The following is a 20,123-nucleotide window of genomic DNA, read 5'->3' on the forward strand; positions in this document are numbered from 1 at the left end:
TGAACTTAGTTCATCCTCACCAGGAATTATATAACACATGATTGTCTTCATTTTCAGAGGAGACAATAATTTCAGAGAGATTAAAGTAACTGGAAGTGCCATTAGTCATTGACAGAGCTGGGATGTGAACTTGGGCAGAATGGCTTTTACATTCTGACCTCCTCCACCACTGCTCTCAAAGAGGAGGTGAGTCTGGCTCAAAGTGGGGGCACAAGCAAATTGAGTTGTGGCCGGGTTATTCTTGGTGAAGATGGGAGGCTCTGGAAGGCCCAAGAGTCTGGTGGGTGTACGGCAGACCTATCTTCAAATGCAACCAACTATGCCCAGCCCTGAACTGCCCCACTGGGGTTTCAGGGATCTTGCAGATGGTCTGTTTACTGCAGATCAGACCCAGCCTTTGGCTCCTATGTAGAAGAACCAGATTCTTGAAAGTCTTAGAGGTGGCAAGAATTTCACCTGCATCTCTCTCCTTCAGGACCTGTCTATTCCAAATGTGCTCCTGGGATGAAGGCCAGTACTAGAGTAAAATTAATATAGTTTCTTGTTGTTATTTTTTTTTTAATATGCTCAATTGTAGACAATTTGGAAAGTATTTAAAAGGGCAAAGGCATGGTGGCTCATGCCTGTAATCCTAGCACTCTGAGAGACTGATCAAGGAGGATCACTTGAGCTCAGGAGTTTAAGACCATAAGACCAGCAAGAGTGAGGGCAAGACCCCATCTGTACAAAAAATAGAAAAATCATCTAGGTATGGTGGTGCCAGCTACTTGAGAAGCTAGGGTAGGAGGACTGCTTGAGCCCAAGAATTTAACGTTGCAGTGAGCTATGATGACATCACTGCACTCTAGCCTGGATGACAGAGATACCCTGTCTCAAAAAAAAAAAAAAAAAGAAAAGAAAAGGTACAGTGTGTGGCAGCCCTCATTAGTGGGTCATATCCATGTGACATTGGGCAAACTTTTCTGTGCCTCATTTTTATCAGATACTACTAGGGTTATTTGTTCCTTTTTTTTTTTTGAGACAGTCTCACTGTGTTGCCCTCAGTAGAGCGCTATGGTGTCACAGCTCACAGCAACCTCCAGCTCTTGGGCTTAGGTGATTCTCTTGCCTCAGCCTCCCAAGTAGCTGGGACTACAGGCGCCCACCACAATGCTGGCTATTTTTTTGTTGTAGTTGTCATTGTTGTTTGGCAGGCCCGGCCCGGGTTCAAACCCACCAGCCCCTGTGTATGTGGCTGGAGCCCTCGCCGCTAAGTAGTGCCTATTTGTTCCTATTCTATTATTTCAATGGGACATTGGAGGGTAGGAAAAATAAACACAGGTGTTTGATTTGATTAGCTGTTTTGAAGGAGAATACTTTTTAATGCACATTAAAAAAAACTGCCAAACTATTTCCCCAAAGGGTTTCACAAAATTTCGTTGCCACCTAACAATGTGGGAGTTGAACCACGATTTTACAAACGTAACGTCACTGCTAGGATGGCCTAGAACTGTGAGTTCTTGGAAGGACAGGAGATGGCAGCTTCAGGATCCCCGGGAAGGAAGATGAGCACAAGAAATCATCCAGAATCCTGGACAATGGCCTCTGAGAGTCCAGATCCCCGAAGCAAAGCCCCCATGGCCAACCTTACCAGTACCAAAGCAGTGTCTGCCCCATCCTGCTTGCATAAGCTTCCCTGCTAAATGAAAAGACAGTCACATGCTCCCCTCACCCCCGCCACATCAAAACTCTCACTATGTTCTTGCTGACCAACCCCTTCTGGACCCCCTTTCCCCTTTCCCTATCTCAGCCTACATTAGCGGCCTTCTCATCCCCTCCACGTTGCTAATTCAATGAATCCCAAGTCTGTTAAATTAAGCCCACCACTGCCCCTGCCAGAATCCTCTAACAACTCTAATTGGAAAAACAGCCTCAGCCTTTGCCCATCAAAGCTGATTATATCCGTGAGCAGAGGGGCCTGGTGCTTGTCCTCCGTGTGCTCACTCCACCGCTGTGAGATCATCCTGACCACTCCCTGGGGCTGTCTGCCGGCTGCAGAGGAGTCAGCCTGGGAGAGGCGCCTTCTCCACTTCAGGGAGGAGCAGCTGGCCTCCCAAGCTTTCCTCCGATGGCATAAACAAATTTGTGCTCATCACAGGCAGCTGGAAACAACTCGGGCTCAAAGCAAGAAGTCATTTTTAACTAACCTGCATTCACTTCCCTCCCCCATCCCAGTGGAATCTCTCAACCTGGAGGTGAGAATTTACACCAGGAAAAGGCAAACTTGCCCCAGAGAGCCATCCCAAGGGAAGCGCGGTCCAACCGTGTACTTATTCCCAGGTGCCTGCTCACTTGAACTCCTTTCTTGGGGCTCAGCGCAGTCAACCAACCAACCAACCAAGAGCTCTTTGAACATCTGTCATGTGCCCCATGCTACGCTGCAACTAGATGAGGGACAAGGAGAAATCAAACAGGGGTAGAATTCCCATTAATTCACTAGTTTTCGAACACCTTTTTTTTAGATAAAATTCACATAAGATTCAAATTGTAACCATTTTAAAATGTACAGTTCAGTGGTTTTTAGAAAACTCACAAATGCTGTTCAACCATCACCCCTATCTAATTCCAGAATATTTTCATTACCCTAAAAATACAACCTATCCCTCTCTACCCTCCCGCTCTTGCCCAGGTCACGGGAACCACTAATCTACTTTCCAGTCTCTATTAAATCACTGGTTTTAGAGCCATCCTGTATACCTGCTTTTCTCTCCTTGTCACTATGATTTTCATAAATGGGTACCAAGAGACCTTTGTGAGAAGCACATAGGATGCTTTTACTTCTGGGATCTCAAAGCACTTACACTGCGGTAGCTTCCTTGGTTCTCACCACACAAGACTGAGAAGTGTCCCCTGTTCCCTTAGCACCAAGATGCTGAGAAGAACACTGTTACTTGGTGTAAGGCTGGGAATCTAGCTCTAATCTAGCTGACATAGCTAGGTAGCATTAGAAGTTCAGGTGATGTCAAGAACCTCAGTTATTTTCTCATGAAGAGTGAAACATTTTAGACAAACACAAGAAAGCACAAAGGCATTTAAGGCAAACCGTCTTGGGGCAGGTACCTGTGTAGGAATCACGTAACTTTCAGCAAGTATCAGTCACCTGGAGGACTTGTTAAAATGTGGACTGCAGGCCCCAGCCCCGGAGTTTGATTCAGCAGGTCTGGGGTGGGAGAATGTGCATTTTTAACAGGTTCCTGGGTGATGCTGACACTGCTGATCTGGGAATCACATGTGAAGAACCTATATTGATTAATAGCCACAACAAGGAAGAGTGATCACCCAACTTATGCATTTGGCTTTACTTATACGTCACTTCTTGAAGCTAACTGGTTAAGTTGAAGTCTTGTTTTGATTACAGTAACTGGTGAATAACATTGCATGTATTTCCACAGTACATTTTATGTTCAAAATTTTCCATTTCACACTTGGAAGCCAAGATCGTCAATCCCTTAATGTACTTGCAACAGATCATAATCAAATAATAAATAATTTCCTTTCTGAATAGAAGCGTGATTGTGGATTTACAGATTACTCTTTCCTACCAGTTACTGTCAACCTTTGAGATCTTTACCCATATCATAAAATACATTCACCTCGTCCTGAGCCTTATTGGCCTGTCACCCAAAGCTCTCCTTTGAAGATGTGTCATGGTTTGTATCACAATATCCATGAGACCCTGCCTGGTCCCAAACCCCTGTATCTTGTGCTACAGGGACAGAGCCCAAGACTCAGACTCTGGGTCATGGCTGGGCCATCTTCAGAGCATGCCTTCTTTGTGAAAATGATCATTTATAGTTAACACAATATTTTCATGTTACCTAATATAAAGGTTCAAAGCAATCCTGTCACATAAGCTGGGCTGGTATTACAAATGTGTTTCACACATAAAAAAACTGAGGCTCAGTTTACTGAGGTGATTTGCCCCAAATGCTCCAGCTAGTGGTGAAGCTAGGTGCTAACCAAGGCCATCGTCACATATCTGTCACTTTATCATTCACATGAATTCCCAGACTTAAAACCCCACTTGTCATTATGGATGCCTTGAGATTGCCACTTGAAAACAACCTATATCTTTTTTATCTACAGTAAGATAGCAAAAGGCAATGGGAGCTGATAAGCAGGAAATATGAATGCATACTAGTACTGAGTTTTAAGTCTCAAATGTCCAGAAAGCCAAGACCATGTTTCTTGGAATATTTCAGTCTATTCATTTAGCTGAAACATCATCTTGTCACTGCCTGAGCTCCTACTCAGAGACCCACAAACCAGGTCCCAGTAGGGCTCTGAAGACCTCTGGGAGGAAGCAGCTGTGTGTGCCTACTGAGAGCCTACCCAGTCTCCAACCCCCACTGGTTCTCATTAAAGTACCAGGGGAGCAGAAACACTGATGGGCCAGTGGGGCTCTTGGGCTTTAACCACAAAGTGAAGGCATGATCCTGACTGGATCCAGCCCATTTCATTCATACCCTCTGCCCCAGACTAGGCCAATTCCTTCATTAAGAAGGCTGAAATTAACCTAATCTTTCTGCTCCTGCTACTTATACTCTGGGGTTCAGAGTCTTATTACCTCTCATAGCCTATTGCCAGCATAAGATTTTTTTTTTTTTTTTTTTTAGACAGTCTTACTCTGTCACCCTGGCTAGAGTGCAGTGGCATCATTACAGCTCACTACAACTTGAAACTCCTGGACTCAAATGATCCTCCTGTTTCAGCCTTCTATATAGCTGGGACTGCAGGTGGGTGCCACCATGCCTGGCTAACTTTTTTTTATAGAGATAGAATTTCGCTGTTGCTTAGGCTGGTCTTGAAATCCTGGCCTCAAGTGATCCTCTTGCCTTGGCCTCTCAGTGTGCTAAGATTACAGATGTGAGCCACCGTGCCTGGCCAGCATAAAATATTTTCACTCTTTATTTTGATACAACTTTTATGGACTCCTTTTCTAACAATATAAATACTAGTAACGATAAAAGAATAAGGAAAATAAAAAAGCCCAGATTCTTAATACCCAGTATAATCATTTGTTATATTTTAACAAACTATTTAATATTTTGTGTCATTTTTTCTATACATGAGAATTTGAATGAGGGCACCCAGGTTTGTGAGTAACTTTGTAAATCATAGCTAGTCGGAGACATATCCTGCAAATATCTTCTCCCATTCTGATAGCTGTCTGCTTGCTTTACTTACTGTGTTCTTGGCTGTGCAGAAGCTTTTTAGTTTGATCAAGTCCCAGTAGTGTATTTTTGAAGCTGCTTCAATTGCCCCGGGGGGTCCTCCTCATAAAATACTCTACCAGACCGATTTCTTCAAGGGTTTTCCCTGTACTCTCCTCTAGTATCTTTATAGTTTCATGTCTTAAGTTTAAATCTTTGATCCAGTGAGAGTCTATCTTAGTTAATGGTGAAAGGTGTGGGTCCAGTTTCAGTCTTCTACAGGTTGCCAGAGAACTCAAACGCATTAGCAAGAATAGAACAAGGGATCCCATTGCAGGCTGGGCAAGGGATTTGAAAAGAAACTTCTCTGAAGAAGACAGGCGTGCGGCCTTCAGACATATAAAAAAATGCTCATCATTTTTAATCATCAGAGAAATACAAATCAAAACTACTTTGAGATATCATCTAACTCCAGTGAGACTAGCCTATATCACAAAATCCCAAGACCAGAGATGTCGGCGTGGATGTGGAGAAAAGGGAACACTTTTGCACTGCTGGTGGGAATGCAAATTAATACATTCCTTTTGGAAAGAGATATGGAGAACACTTAGAGATCTAAAAATAGATCTGCCATTCAATCCTGTAATCTCTCTACTGGGCATATACCCAGAAGACCAAAAATCACATCATAACGAAGATATTTGTACCAGAATGTTTATTACAGCCCAATTCATAATTGCTAAGTCATGGAAGAAGCCCAAGTGCCCATCGATCCACGAATGGATTAATAAACTGTGGTATATGTACACCATGGAATATTATGCAGCCTTAAAGAAAGATGGAGACTTTACCTCTTTCATGTTTACATGGATGGAGCTGGAACATATTCTTCTTAGTAAAGTATCTCAAGAATGTAAGAAAAAGTATCCAATGTACTCAGCCCTACTATGAAACTAATTTAGGGTTTTCACATGAAAGCTATAACCCAGTTACAACCTAAGAATAGGGGGAAGGGGGAAAGGGAGGGGAAGGATGAGGGAGATGGATAGAGGGAAGGGGATTGGTGGGATTACACCAGCGGCGCATCTTACAAGGGTATATGTGAAACTTGGTAAACGGTCTGTGAAGCTAGTGAATGATGCCCCATGAATATATCAATGTACACAGCTATGATTTAATAAATAAAAAAATAATAAATAAAACATAACTAGTTGCTCCCCTGCCTAAACCCTTTGAGAGCTCCTCTGGCCTCTATTTAGATAAAAGTTAAATACTCCCTGCCTCTCTGAGTCAGCCCCCTGTTTGCTTATAAACCGCTCTCCCAGGCCCTGTGACTCTAGCCTAGAACCTTCATCAGGCTTGTGTCCTTCCCTCTGGCTGGTTATGCCCCACAGTGTTAGAAAGGACACTGCCACTAGGTGGCGCAGGCTATGCCTGGTCTCTCCACGAGTTCCTTGGCACTTCCTTCCTTACCTCCCCACCCCTTATCCGTGTGTGTAAACTGCACAGCCCTGCAGGCCTTTGAGTTGGCGGCCTGTGTGTCTAACTACACTAATCTGGTTCTAAGTCTTTGCTCAAGTGATTTCACCTGCTTGGAATTCCATATCCTTCCTACTACCACTTTCTGAAAATTCAGATCAAACGCTCATGTTTTTTAGATCCCTTGGTCAGAAAAACTCTTCCTTCCCTCTGCTCCGGGACATGTGATGCTTCTCTCCATTCCTGTGTGCCAACTGCACAGTCCTTCATGCCCATGCTAGTCTGTGTGCTAGAATTCCTACTGGCCTGCCATCATCTTTATTTTACCCTTTGTTCCATGAAGTGCTGTTCACAAGTAGGTGCTTGGATGGGTTGAACTGAAGCTGATAATGGCTGTATGAGATCTTTTTTTTTATTATTTATTTATTTATTTATTTTGCAGTTTTTGGCCAGGGCTGGGTTTGAACCCACCACCTCTGGCATATGGGGCTGGCACCCTACCCTTTGAGCCACAGGCACCACCGGCTGTATGAGATCTTAATCTTGCCCACTTTTACCTGCTCTTTCCGGGGGTGGTGTCTCCTCCTTGGAGCCAGGGCTAGTAGGGTATGAGGAGGGCTCTTCTGGCCCTTCTTAGGATTTTCCCTGGACCATCTATGTGTTCTATGCTCAGAGTTCATGGCAGGAAGACATCTATACTCACAACTGCCAAGATGAGAAAATAATTCTTTATCTCTCACCTCAACCTAAAAAGGATCACAGGCACTTCAGAAATATAGACAATCCCTGACTTGTGATAGTTCAGCTTCTGATTTTTCAACTTTACAATGGGTAAATGCATTACGTCCCAATAAACCTGTAAGTCGAAGAACATCCGTCTGTACCATTTGGTAGGATAAAAATTAAACAGATAGCAGGGAGGGTAGTATAGCAGATGCAGCCAGTCATAAACTTGGTATACAATACTGCTGGACATGAGCTGCAAATGTAATTCTGAGCTTCTTAGCAGCAAAAGCAAAAGGAGAAATATAGTCCATTAAAACAGTCTTCTTTCCATTGGGCCTTGAGAGGGATTTCTCCTAAGGATTTTCTTAAAGGCGAGGTTGAGGAGGGGAAAGTCATTACACATCATTACATATTTAAAAAGCAGCTTCATATTGTACCTCCCAGGGCAGCCTGAGGACGCACCACCCACTCTGAAAGGAGTTTAGCAGGAAGTGCAGCATTCAAACCATGGCTTTCTGACAGATGAGCTTGCTGGAGCTTAGGGCACCAGGAGCAGTGGATATCTTTTGAGAATCTGATGAAAGTCATGGACCCTTTTTCCTGAAGAAAAAAAGCACATACAGAGTTCTGCCTACAAGTTCAGGGAATTCATGGAGCTTTGAAGCCCATCCCTGGATGCCTCCGCCCTCTGGGAGTCCATGGGCTCAGGATTGGCCTCTCCCGCTCCATCAGGCCTGGCTGCCTGCAGCATCCCTCAGCTGCCCTGTGATGTGCTTGTGGTCCTTAGGGCCCAGGCTTCACTTGACAGTGCTCTGGGCAGAGTCCTCTGCCGGGTGGGCTCTGATGTTCTCTGCCCAGGCCCCTAGACGCCAGCGCTGCCTGATTTTCTCCCTCCTCCTCACTCTCCTAGGGCTGTACCTGCATCTTTATCCTTCCTCCCGATGCCCTTCCCTCTGGCTCCCGCCTCTCTTTCTCTCCAGAATCCTTCTGCCACCTAGGTGCCCCCTCTCCATGGTACAGCTCCACTCCAGCCCCTTGGAACCTCTTTCCTTCACCATCCCACCTCAGCACCTCCCCTGAGAGTCTCAGAAAGCTATAGGAGCAGGATTCTGGCTGAGCAGAAGCTTCTGACAAGCAGTTTAATTCCTTTCCCGTGGGGGCACAGTCAAGTTCAGCAGGGCTGCCCAGGGGTAAGAGAGCAGCTGGTGCTAAACAATGCCTTAAGGAATAGAGCTCCAGAACACAGAGAAAGATGACAGGACAGAATTCTTTAGAAGTCATTTTAAAATATGCTCCAGTAACTCCTGCTCTCATTGTAGTCACTACAGCAACATGTGGGTCTAAAATGTCCCTCTTGGCTCGCTGCCCCCTTTGGTTAGACAGAGGCCCTTTGCATTCTCTGTTAGGTGGGCACCACGCCTGAGAATAATGGTGCTTTCTCAGAATGGAGGCATCTAGAGGGCGGGGAGATAAGGTCTCTTCAGGTCCATATAGGTGAAGAGGTGTTTCATAGATGCTGGCCACACCCTTGGGGCCTACTCTTTAGAGGTCAACGCTTTAATGTAAACAACCCTAACCTGGCAAGGAAAGGACTGCTTGGGAGGCACTTTAATCCTGCCCTGCTTCCCCGAAAATAAGACATCCTCCAAAAATAAGACCTACTTACAGGAAAGATAAGAGGTCCTCTGAAAATAAGACCTAGCACATCTTTGGGAGCTCACCTTAGGGAAACAGGGTAGATCATGAAAAGGCCTCGATTAGGCTAAGAAGCTTGAGTGCTTACAGCAGGGAGTGGGTTAGGCTTAGGGCAGAGACGAGTTACAACATCTCCCCTTACTCATTAGTAATAGAACCTTGATTTTGTTTCTTCAATTTTTTAATTTTAAAATAATTATAGATTCATATGCAATTGTAAGAAATAATACAGACAGATCCCATACACCCTTTACCCAGTTTCTCCCAATGGTAACATCTTGCAAAACTATAGTGTAATATCACAGCAGGAAACTGGCATTGGTGCAATCGAGTGACATTCGGAGTTCACCAGTTTTACGTGAACACATGTATGAGTGCATGAGTGTATTTATATCTGTGCAATTTTATCACGTGTAGATTTGTAACCACCAGCCAACATACGGACTGGATCTATCACCAGGATCCCTGGTGCCGTCTGATAGCCATAGTCACCTCCCTCCTTCCTGACACCCCAACAACCATCAATCTAGTATCTATTTCTATAATTTTGCCTTTCAAGAGTGTTATATAAATTGAATCATATAGTACTATATGTAACCTTTTGAAAGAACCTCACTAACTTGCCAAGCATTTTGCCACCCAGAAGAGAAAACTCGATTTCCCAGCTTTCCTTGCATCTAGTGTGGCCTTGTGACCAAATTCTGACGCAATCAGGATTTAGGTGGAAGTGCTTTTCTGGGCCTCTTGAGATGATTGCTTACAGGAAGCTGATTCAGGTGGAAGAGCCCACTCTGTGCTCTTCTGCTTTTTCCCCTGGTCTGTATTAGGATATGATGGCTGGAGTCGGGCAGCCATTTTGCATCATGAGGTAACTTTGATGATAGAGAGAACCATGTTTCAAGAATTGCAAGAGAGAGCCAGGACCCTAGGATCCTAATTGATACCATGGAGCTGTTACATCAGCCCTGCACTGTTCATGGCCAGGTTTAAGTGAAAGAAGGGTAGATTTCTATCTTATCCAAGTCACGTTTTTGGTTTATAGACAGCTGAATCTTGTCCTAACTAAAACGAATGCTTTAGGTTTTTTTTTTTAAGAGACAGAGTCTTACTTTATTGCCCTTGGTAGAGTGCCATGGTGTTACAGCTCACAGCAACCTCCAACTCCTGGGCTTAGGTGATTCTCCTGCCTCAGCTTTCCGAGTAGCTGGGACTACAGGCGCCCGCCACAATGCCTGGCTATTTTTTGTTGCAGTTTGGCCCAGGGCCGGGTTTGAACCCGCCACCCTTGGTATATAGGGCTGGCGCCCTACCCACTGAGCCACAGGTGCCGCCCAATGTTTGAGGTTTTTTTTTGTTGCTGTTGAGGATTCATTGAGGGTATAAGAAACCAGGTTACACTGATTGCATTTGTTAGGTAAAGTTCCTCTTACAATCATGTCTTGCCCCCCAAAGGTGTGGCACACACCAAGGCCCCACCCCCCGCCCTCCTTCCCTCTCTCTGCTCTTCCTTTCCCCACCCCTCTCTCCCTCTTTCTCTGCTTCCCCCACCCCTGCCCTGTCCTTAATTGTCCTCGTATCAAAATTGAGTACATAGGATTCATGCTTCTCCATTCTTGTGATGCTTTACTAAGAATAATGTGTTCCACTTCCATCCAGGTATGTTTGAGGTTTTTAAGCAGAGGAGAAACTTGCTCAGGACATTGTTTTAGGGCAATAGTTCTCAAACTTTAGTATGTAGGGGAATTGCCCAACACAGATTCCTGGGCCCCACCCAAAGAGTTTCTGAATCAACAGGTCTGAAGTGGGGCCTGAGAATGGGAATTTATAACAAGTTCCCAGGTGACGAAGCTGCTTGTCTACTTTGAGAACCACTTCTTTAGAAGGACAAATTTGGCAGCAGAGTAGACAATGGTCTGGAGGTATAAAGACAGGAGATGATCTGGAGAAGGGGTAAGGTGAACAAATGACTTCTGCCAGTGCAGTGAGACCTACACTAAGGGTGGGGTGGGAGGAACTCAAAGGAGATGGATGTGAGAGCCTCAGGGAAAGCAGAGTGACAGGACCTGTGGGCTGGACAGATATAAGTAGAGAAAGAAAAGTGCCAGAGGTACCTGTGGGTTTTTGAGTCAGAGGACCATAGAATGATAGGTCCACTAACAGAAAGAAAGGTCTAGAGGAGTTGCTCTTTATAGGGCAGCAGTTTGATTTTGGGCCTGATATTCAACAAAGTTGAAATGCAAAATTAGAGCAGGAGAGATGTTTGGGCAAGAGATTGTGACCTGGCAGCTGCCCACTTAAAAGGGTCATTTGGAGCAGCTGGGAAGATGGTATGGGCAGAGAACAGAATCTCAACGAACACTTAGATTCAGCGGGCAGGAAGATGGAGACATGCCAGCAGATGAGTCAGGGAGATGGCAGACAAGCAGAAGCCAAGGCAGGTGCAGATTTAAGGAAGGAGCACGGGGATGAGAGGACAGACCAAAGGGACAATGAAAAAGGGGGCAGTGCTGTTACGAGGTCCCAAAAAAGGAGGCAGAAGTGATGTGAAAGCACGGGCAGAGGGGCGCTTTGGACACAAAACAAGCGAAGGAAAGACAGAAACTTTGCAAAGGAGAAAACAAAAGCAATAGCAGCTGTCATAGGAGCACCTCAGTGAGGCCCCGAGATCAGAGAGGCAAGGCTGCTGGACTTAGAGCATCCGAGAGTGGGGCAGGCCCCCAGTGCAGGGTGAGGTCCTGAGGGTGCAGACGGGGCTGCAAGCAGGGAGATGCACCTGGGGTGCACAGAGGTGGGGTGACTTATGGGGGTGTACATCTGGGAGTGTGTACTGGGGATGCACACGGGGTGCCCTGGGAGGGTGCATGGGGGACACTCTGACTTGGGAACTCTACTGAAGTGGGAGCAACTCCCACCCCACCCCCATGCAGGACCAGTATGATGCCCTCTGGGCAGCTCCCCATCAGGAGAGCACCCAGCTCCCTGGGGTGGGGGCCCAGAAAGCATCGTACTGGTCCTGCACGGGGGTGTGTGGCAGGGACAGGGGTGGGTGAGAAGATCTAACAGTGGAACAATATGTTTGAGATCACACTTGAACAAGCAGGCCCTGCCAGCTCAGGGTAGCACGACAGATTCAGCAGTAATTAGAAATTTCCTTCAATGGTAATTGGACCAGGGAACATTTCTGGGATGGGCTATCTGGGGACTGAGGATACTTGCTTGTTGCAACAGATACACATATTTCTATATATCTTTCTTTCTTGTAAATCAAACATATTCTGTCACTTGAAAAAATATTTACTGACCACCTGCAATAAGTGTGGCTGAGCACGACGATGGAGGCGAGTGCAGGGTGGGGACACCGATGTGACTGTGGAAGAGGAGGTCTTGGGGCGCTTCTCATGGAAGCAGATTCTGTTGAGGACTGTGGGGTGAGTAAGGTATCCAGGCCACACAGGAGGGCAAGTAGCCTGGGCAGAGGGAGCAGCACAGGCAAAGTCCTGGAAATGAGAAAGAGCAGGGTGTTTTTGAAGATCTGAAAGAATTTCAGGGTGCCTGGGACACAGGGAGTGAGAAAGGTGGGAGTGAAACATGAGACTGGACGAGCAGGGAGAGGCCAGGTCCCCCCAAGACTCATCACTGCCGGTGCTCAGACTTCATTCCAAGGGCAGTGTTCTGGTTCTTAATTATGCAGGGATGAGTGAGGTGATGAGAAGAATGGATGGGACGGAGCAGGCCAGGGTGACACGATGGGAAAGAGACCAGTTAGGAGGTTATTTCAATAACCTAGGTAAGAGATGACAGCTGCTTGAACTAGGGCAGTGGCCTTGGCTATGGATTAAAGGAGGCAGGTACGAAGTAGTTCGGAGGCAAATTCAATCATAGTGTTGGCTGGATACAGAAAAAGAATTAGGGGTGACTGGGTGAATGGATACCGAAACAAATGAACAAACTAACCTATTTACTTCATGCTGGGGCCAGAACATTGATAAGTTAGGAAGCTGGTGACTGGTGGCAGGAACTTCTGGTGGAGCAGGAAGGCAGGCCTGGAGCCAGAGCCTAGGAGGTTTGCTCCCTGGGGAAATCTGAGCCATTCATGCCACTGACATCTCTGCCCTAGGGTCACACATGTATTTGCTGGTGCCATCCCCACATCCTGCAGCCTTCTTGTTTGTTTGTTTGTTTTTGGCCGGGGCCGGGCTTGAACGTGCCACCCCTGGTATATGGGTCTGGTGCCCTATTCCTTGAGCCACAGGCGCCGCGCCCTTTTTGTTTTTACACTGTCTGCACAATGGCAGTCGTGGTTTATTGTCCAGAACTTACAACTGATAATGCTGAAATCGCTCCTGTTTTGGCCATACTCTGCTGAGTTCCTGAAGAGGGGGAGGTAGGTGTGGCCTATTCAAATATAAGATGAAAAATAAATGTTAAGATTAAAACTTTTTTATTTTAGAACATTTCAAACCTATACAAAAGTAGAAAGAATGGCGGTGCCTGTAGCTCAGTGGGTAGGGTGCCAGCCACATACGCTGAGGCTGGCGGGTTTGAACCCTGCCAGACCAGCTAAAACAACAATGACAACTACAACAACAGTTGCACCTGTGGTCCCACCTACTTGGCAGGCTGAGGCAAGAGAATCGCTTAACCCCAAGAGTTTGAGGTTGCTGTGAGCTATGATGCCACAGCACTCCACCTAGGGTGACAGCTTGAGATTCTGTCTCAAAAAAAAAAAAGTAGAGAGAAGAGTATCATGAACCCACAGATGTGTCACATTCACCTTCCGATGATAATTTTGAAGCATATTAGATATCATATTAAAATCATAAACATTTTAGTTTGCGTCTCTAGAAGTCTTTTTAAGAAAACTTATAACACAATATCATTAACACACCTAAACAAATGAACAATTAGTCTAATGTCATAAGAAAAATCCAGTGTCAATGCACGTGAGGCAGGACCAGCCTGATGGCCACTGCTTGCCTCTGCAGCCTAGAGAAAGCTCAGAGGGCCTAGTTCAGCTAACTCTAGGCTGGACCAGAGCCCCCCAACACTGCTGCCAGAATCCAGGAGACAATGATAAAATTGTGATAAACAACATCTTATTAGCTATGTGGTCACGGGCAAGTCACTTTTTTTAATGTGAGTGACCACTTGCAAAATAAAGTGTTAAAAAAATTGGGGAGCAACCCAAATGTATGGATGAAGAAAATGTCGTCTGAACAAACAGTGCAATATTATGCAGCCTCAAACATGAAAGAAAGTCTGTCATAGGCTACAACAGGAATGAACCTTGGGATCACTGTGCTACTTGAAATAAGCCATTCACAAAAGGACAAATACTCAATGATTCCCCTCACGTGAAGTATCCGAAGGAGTACAAAACCATTGAAAGTAGAAAGGTGGTTGCCAAGGACCAAGGAAAGGCCAGAGGGGAGATTAGTGGAGTATAGAGTTTCAATTTTTCAAGATAAAAAAGTTCTAGAGATCTGTTGTACAACAATTGCATAGAACTGTACACTTAAAAATGATAAATTTAATGTTACATGTTTTTTTTTTAACCACAATCAAAAAGATTTCCGAGGGCTCTTCTGACTGTAGGAATTGGAGGGACATCATAAAATTGTGGGATGCTGCTAGTCTCATTTGGGCTGGGAGGGGTCTGGGAACACCATTCCTCTTCTTCAGGGGAGCCACCAAGGGAAACATGTTTGGAAGGATGTGTTTGGCATCCCCTTGACCTTTGGAAATCCATCAGGAAGCACCCTGGTTGTGCTTTAGCAGGCTAGGCGCCCTGGGAGGTGGGGTGGGTGGGCAGGTTCTGTAATGTAGGAGCCGGGGGCTGCCGGTTTACTACGAAAGAGAAACAAAGTAGAAGCTGTTATTTATCAAACACTGGGCTGTCCTTGGGGAGCATTCTGGGAAGTAAGGAGAAGGCGCCCAGCTGGGGATCTAAAGGGACAGATACAAGCGTGTAGCACACTGGCAGAAATACAGCAAGCTGAAGCTGGCATTGCAGGGGAGGGAGCTGGGGGACTGAGTTCCCCACTTTCTTCCCAGGACACTAGGGTCTGGGGAGAGAGCTGTCTGTTGGTGCTCATTATCATAAGGCCAGTTTCCAAATGAGCACAAGGCTGACCTAAGGGAAGCCAAGCAGGGGTGGGCAGAACTGGACTCAGGTCAAGTCCCTTCTCGACCTCTGGTGGGAAGTTTCCTTTAGGATCTTTACCTGCCAGAGAGCAGAGGGCAGATCCACTGATAGTATCTTGGCGCCTGGTGGTGACTTTAGCTTGGGGCATGTTAGGGTCTCTGAGGGAAGACACTTGGGAGGAGGATGGCAGAAGATTCCTGTTTGAGGCTTTGAGAAAGGAGTAAAGTGTACCTCAAATGTGAGGGGCCGCTCTTTATGCTTATTCCTGGTACTCAGGCTGTCTGCTTGGGAGAGTTTGGTCTATCCATCCAAGGGCCTCTAAGAGCCAGACTCAAGTTCTGAGGTGGCTGAGGAAGTGTTAGATCCCTCCCAGGCAAGGACACTCTGTTTTGTGGGGGAGGCAGGAGGCCCAGCTTCGGGGTCTGTGTTGTTTGAGGTCAGCGGGTCTGGATCACACTCACCATGTGTGATTCCTGGGCACTGGTGGGCTCTGTGTGCCTTGCCTACCATTCAAGAGAGCAAATCCGGGCGGCGCCTGTGGCTCAGTCAGTAGGGCGCCGGCCCCATATACCGAGGGTGGTGGGTTCAAACCTGGCCCCGGCCAAACTGCAACCCAAAAATAGCCGGGCGTTATGGCGGGCGCCTGTAGTCCCAGCTACTCGGGAGGCTGAGGCAAAAGAATTGCTTAAGCCCAGGAGTTGGAGGTTGCTGTGAGCTGTGTGAGGCCATGGCCCTCTACCGAGGGCCATAAAGTGAGACTCTGTCTCTACAAAAAAAAAAAAGAGAGAGCAAATCCACAGACTCAGAGTGAGAAGGACGTGATTGAAGCAATAGTCTTGAACCAGCTCTGATATTTAAGACAAGCAAAAAAATTCCAAAAGCTCAATTCTTTAGCTAGTATTATAACTACCTGCAACACTCCTCACCACAGTTCTCAACCCCGGTGGCTTGCTTGGCTTCTCCATTCCGAGTGGCGCTCCTCAAAGCTCCAAGCACGTATCAGCAACGCCCACTGTACCCCCAGCATAAATTTTCTACATTTTATGATCTTCAGTTGCGCATGGTAAACTAAAAATTAAATCCCAAGCCCCGCAACCAATTGAACCGACCCCTTCTTGGCCAAGGGAATCTCAGAGAAACCTGAAAAACACTTCCTGGCCATGGCTGGAAGGGAGGTTGGACACGCCTCGCTGTACGCCGTCCCTTTTGGTCTTTAGACACAACAATGTTCCAGCATTAATATTAACATAGAGATCATGAGACTGAAGAAACAGACTCTTTGTAAGATACCAAATTATAAACAAGACCTAAGCCCATGCAAAGCCAGGGTTAAGTCATATCTCACAATCCATAAATAGGTTAAACAGATCTTTTCTTTTGCTTACATGGTGTCGCACATGACAGAGAACAGAACCTCATAAGTATTCCTTTGTACTGACTGCAAGTTTTAGATAGAGCCTTACTCCTTTAATTACAAATGAAAGAATCCCTAAATCCACTTGTGACTCATTAACCCCCTGCTTCAAGATACCCCACCTTTTTGGACTAAACCAATATATATCTTCTACATACTGATTTATGTTTTTGGCTGTTAACTCCTGCCTTCTTGAAATATATACAATCAAACTGTGAGCTGACTGCTTCCAGACCACTCACCCAAGGTTTTGTGTTTCTCTGAGCCATGGTTGAATCATATTGGCTCAGAATAAACCTCTTTTAATTATTTTACCCACATCAACAGCATGAATGTTATAGGCTTTTGCGCAGGTTCCCACAGGCTGACACACAGTGTGACCTTGAACTCACACAGTAGTCCCCTGATCAGCAGCATTGCCTGGGAGCTTATTAGAATGTAGAGTTTGGGGCCCCATCCCAGGCTTGCTAAATCAAGACCCACGTTGCACAGGAAGCCCAGGTGATTTGTGTGCATGAAAAGTCTGAGACTATTGAATTTAGGACCCTCTCCCCACCACCACCACCAGGTGGAGCAAAGCAGCAGCCACTTTGGTGAATCAAGGAATGGGGGGGTCACACACAAGAGGGTTGCTACAGTGTGTGGAGTGCATTTAAATTCGGGGGCACTGAGATGAAGTCTACAGAAGCATGCCATGAATTCTGAGGTTCTGTGATCCTTGTAATTCATTAACAGGCAGACGCTGGCAAAATTACAATCGTAGCTACCATTTATTGAGCCCTTCTTATGAGGCAGGCACTAGCCTAAATAAAAGTGCTTTTCATGTATGGATTTATCAAATTCACACAGCAACCTCTTCAGATACACGCTGTCAGAACAGATGAGGCAACTGAGGCAGAGTGGTCAAATGACTTGTCCCAGGTCACGTGGATGTGTGTTAGAGCGGGATTTGCACCCTAGCCACGTGCCCAGAGCCCACGATCTTAACTACCAGGAGAGGCCACCGCCAGAGGGGGCTGGGGAAACACTCTCCCCCAAACAGGAGTTTCTTTTAAGCAGTGACATATCTCTACAGTGACCAGCCATCTGGTTTGGAAAGACCTGAGGGGACTTCCTGGATGTGAGACTTTCAGTGCTAAAACTGGGAGAGTCCTGAAAAAGCTGGTTACCTGGCCAATATCTTGCCTCCTATGAAGGGTAACAGAAGAGATAAAAAGGGCAAGAAAATTATATTTAATAGAAACTCCTTGTGATTACAAAATTTGAATTGTTAGAGCACTGAATGCGAACCCAGGTGGAAAGGGGTGGCCTTGCAAAAATTGCAAAAATAACACAAAGGTACCTAATCCTGCAATTTGCTAGTAACAGTTAAATATCAATTCTATAAATTGTCTTGCCGGACCCTGTGGATTCTGTTTTCACAAACCACAGAGGACCCCAGCAGACCAAAAGGAAATGTAAATTTTTTTTTTTTTTTTTTACATTCATCAGCTCCTTTGTCTTAGAGAATTTGCTTTTAAGCCTCAAGGTAGTTCCTGAGTGTCCAGGAGGAACAATGGGCTATGTCTTCAACCTGTTTCCACTTGAAGAACCCCAACCCCTGTCCATAGGACTTTAAACAAGCTTCATTCTCTATTTATGGCTCAGTTTCTCTCTTCCTGAAAACAGGTATACTCTTATCTGCCTCACAGCCTTCCCTATCCCTTCTGCCCAGATGTTATGATAATAAACTGGAGCCTGTTGCTGGTGTATGCAACAACGGCAGTGTCCCGAGAGAAAGAGGGCACGTAAAAATACTTGGGAGTGTTTCCCTAGTCAAGGTCACCTCACACCCACATGGGTGTCACTTTCTACTCTATTTTCTGCCATGTGGCCAGCCAGTGCAGTGATTCTTGTTTCTTTTGAACCCTGGAAAGATTATTTGATTGTCTCAGCTTTCTATTTAGCCCGAGTCACTATGATTTTCCAAATAAAATACACAGAGCTCACTCAGTGTGTGTGTGTGTGTGTGTGTGTTCCTTTGGAAATAAGTTTTAGAGGTGTTGCTCTGAAAAGCTGAAGTAGAGTAGAGATTGGACGTGCCTTCCAGTGGTTTTTAAATGCATGGAGATAGCAAAAGGATCTCATGGTTTTTTTATTTTATTTTATTTTTTTTATTAAATCATAACTGTATACAATGATATGATTATGGGGCATCATACACTCACTTCATAAGCCATTTGACACATTTTTATCACAGTGGTTAACATAGCCTTTCCGGCGTTATCTCAGTTACTGTGCCAAAACATTTACATTCTACATTTACCAAGTTTCGCAAATACCCCTGTAATATGCACCACAGGTGTGATCCCTCCGATTCCCCTCCCTCTACCCACCCCCCCCTTTCCCACTTCCCCCTATTGTTAAGTTGTAGCTGGGTTATAGCTTTCATGTGAGAGTCCCAAATTAGTTTCATAGTAGGGCTGTGTACATTGGGTATTTTTTCTTCCATTCTTGGGATACTTTACTAAGAAGAATATGTTCCAGCTCCATCCATGTAAACATGAAAGAGGTAAAGTCTCCATCTTTCTTTAAGGCTGCATAGTATTCCATGGTATACATATACCACAATTTATTAATCCATTCGTGGATCGATGGGCACTTGGGCTTTTTCCATGACTTAGCTATTATGAATTGGGCTGCAATAAACATTCTGGTACAAATATCTTTGTTATGTTGTGATTTTTGGTCTTCTGGGTATATGCCCAGCAGAGGGATTACAGGATTGAATGGCAGATCTATTTTTAGATCTCTGAGTGTTCTCCATATATCTTTCCAAAAGGAATGTATTAATTTGCATTCCCACCAGCAGTGCAGAAGTGTTCCCTTTTCTCCGCATCCACGCCAACATCTCTGGTCTTGAGATTTTGTGATATAGGCTAGTCTCATTGGAGTTAGATGACATCTCAAAGTAGTTTTGATTTGCATTTCTCTGATGATTAAAGATGATGAGCATTATTTCATATGTCTGAAGGCCGTGCGCCTGTCTTCTTCAGAGAAGTTTCTCTTCAAATCCCTTGCCCAGCCTGCGATGGGATCCCTTGTTTTTTTCTTGCTGATGCATTTGAGTTCTCTGTGGATTCTGGTTATTAAACCTTTGTCAGAGATATACCCTGCAAATATCTTCTCCCATTCTGAGGGCTGTCTGCTTGCTCTGCTTACTGTGTTCTTAGCTGTGCAGAAGCTTTTTAGTTTGATCAAGTCCCAGTAGTGTATTTTTGAAGCTGCTTCAATTGCCCGGGGGGTTCTCCTCATGAAATACTCACCCAGACCAATTTCTTCAAGGGTTTTCCCTGCATTCTCCTCTAGTATTTTTATAGTTTCATGTCTTAAGTTTAAATCTTTAATCCAATGAGAGTCTATCTTAGTTAATGGTGAAAGGTGTGGGTCCAATTTCAGTCTTCTGCAGGTTGCCAGCCAGTTCACCCAGCAC

The 20,123-nt window shown here is 45.4% G+C and overlaps 1 protein-coding gene across 1 annotated transcript in view; it reads right to left on the reverse strand.

Annotated features, from left to right (window-relative positions):
- The window catches only part of FAM163A (family with sequence similarity 163 member A), a 70,972-nt gene that overhangs the window by 28,335 nt on the left and 22,514 nt on the right, over nt 1-20,123 (reverse strand). The window lies entirely within an intron of this gene.

This window comes from Nycticebus coucang, chromosome 10 (assembly GCF_027406575.1).
Source record: "Nycticebus coucang isolate mNycCou1 chromosome 10, mNycCou1.pri, whole genome shotgun sequence".
NCBI classification, from domain to species: Eukaryota; Metazoa; Chordata; class Mammalia; order Primates; family Lorisidae; genus Nycticebus; species Nycticebus coucang.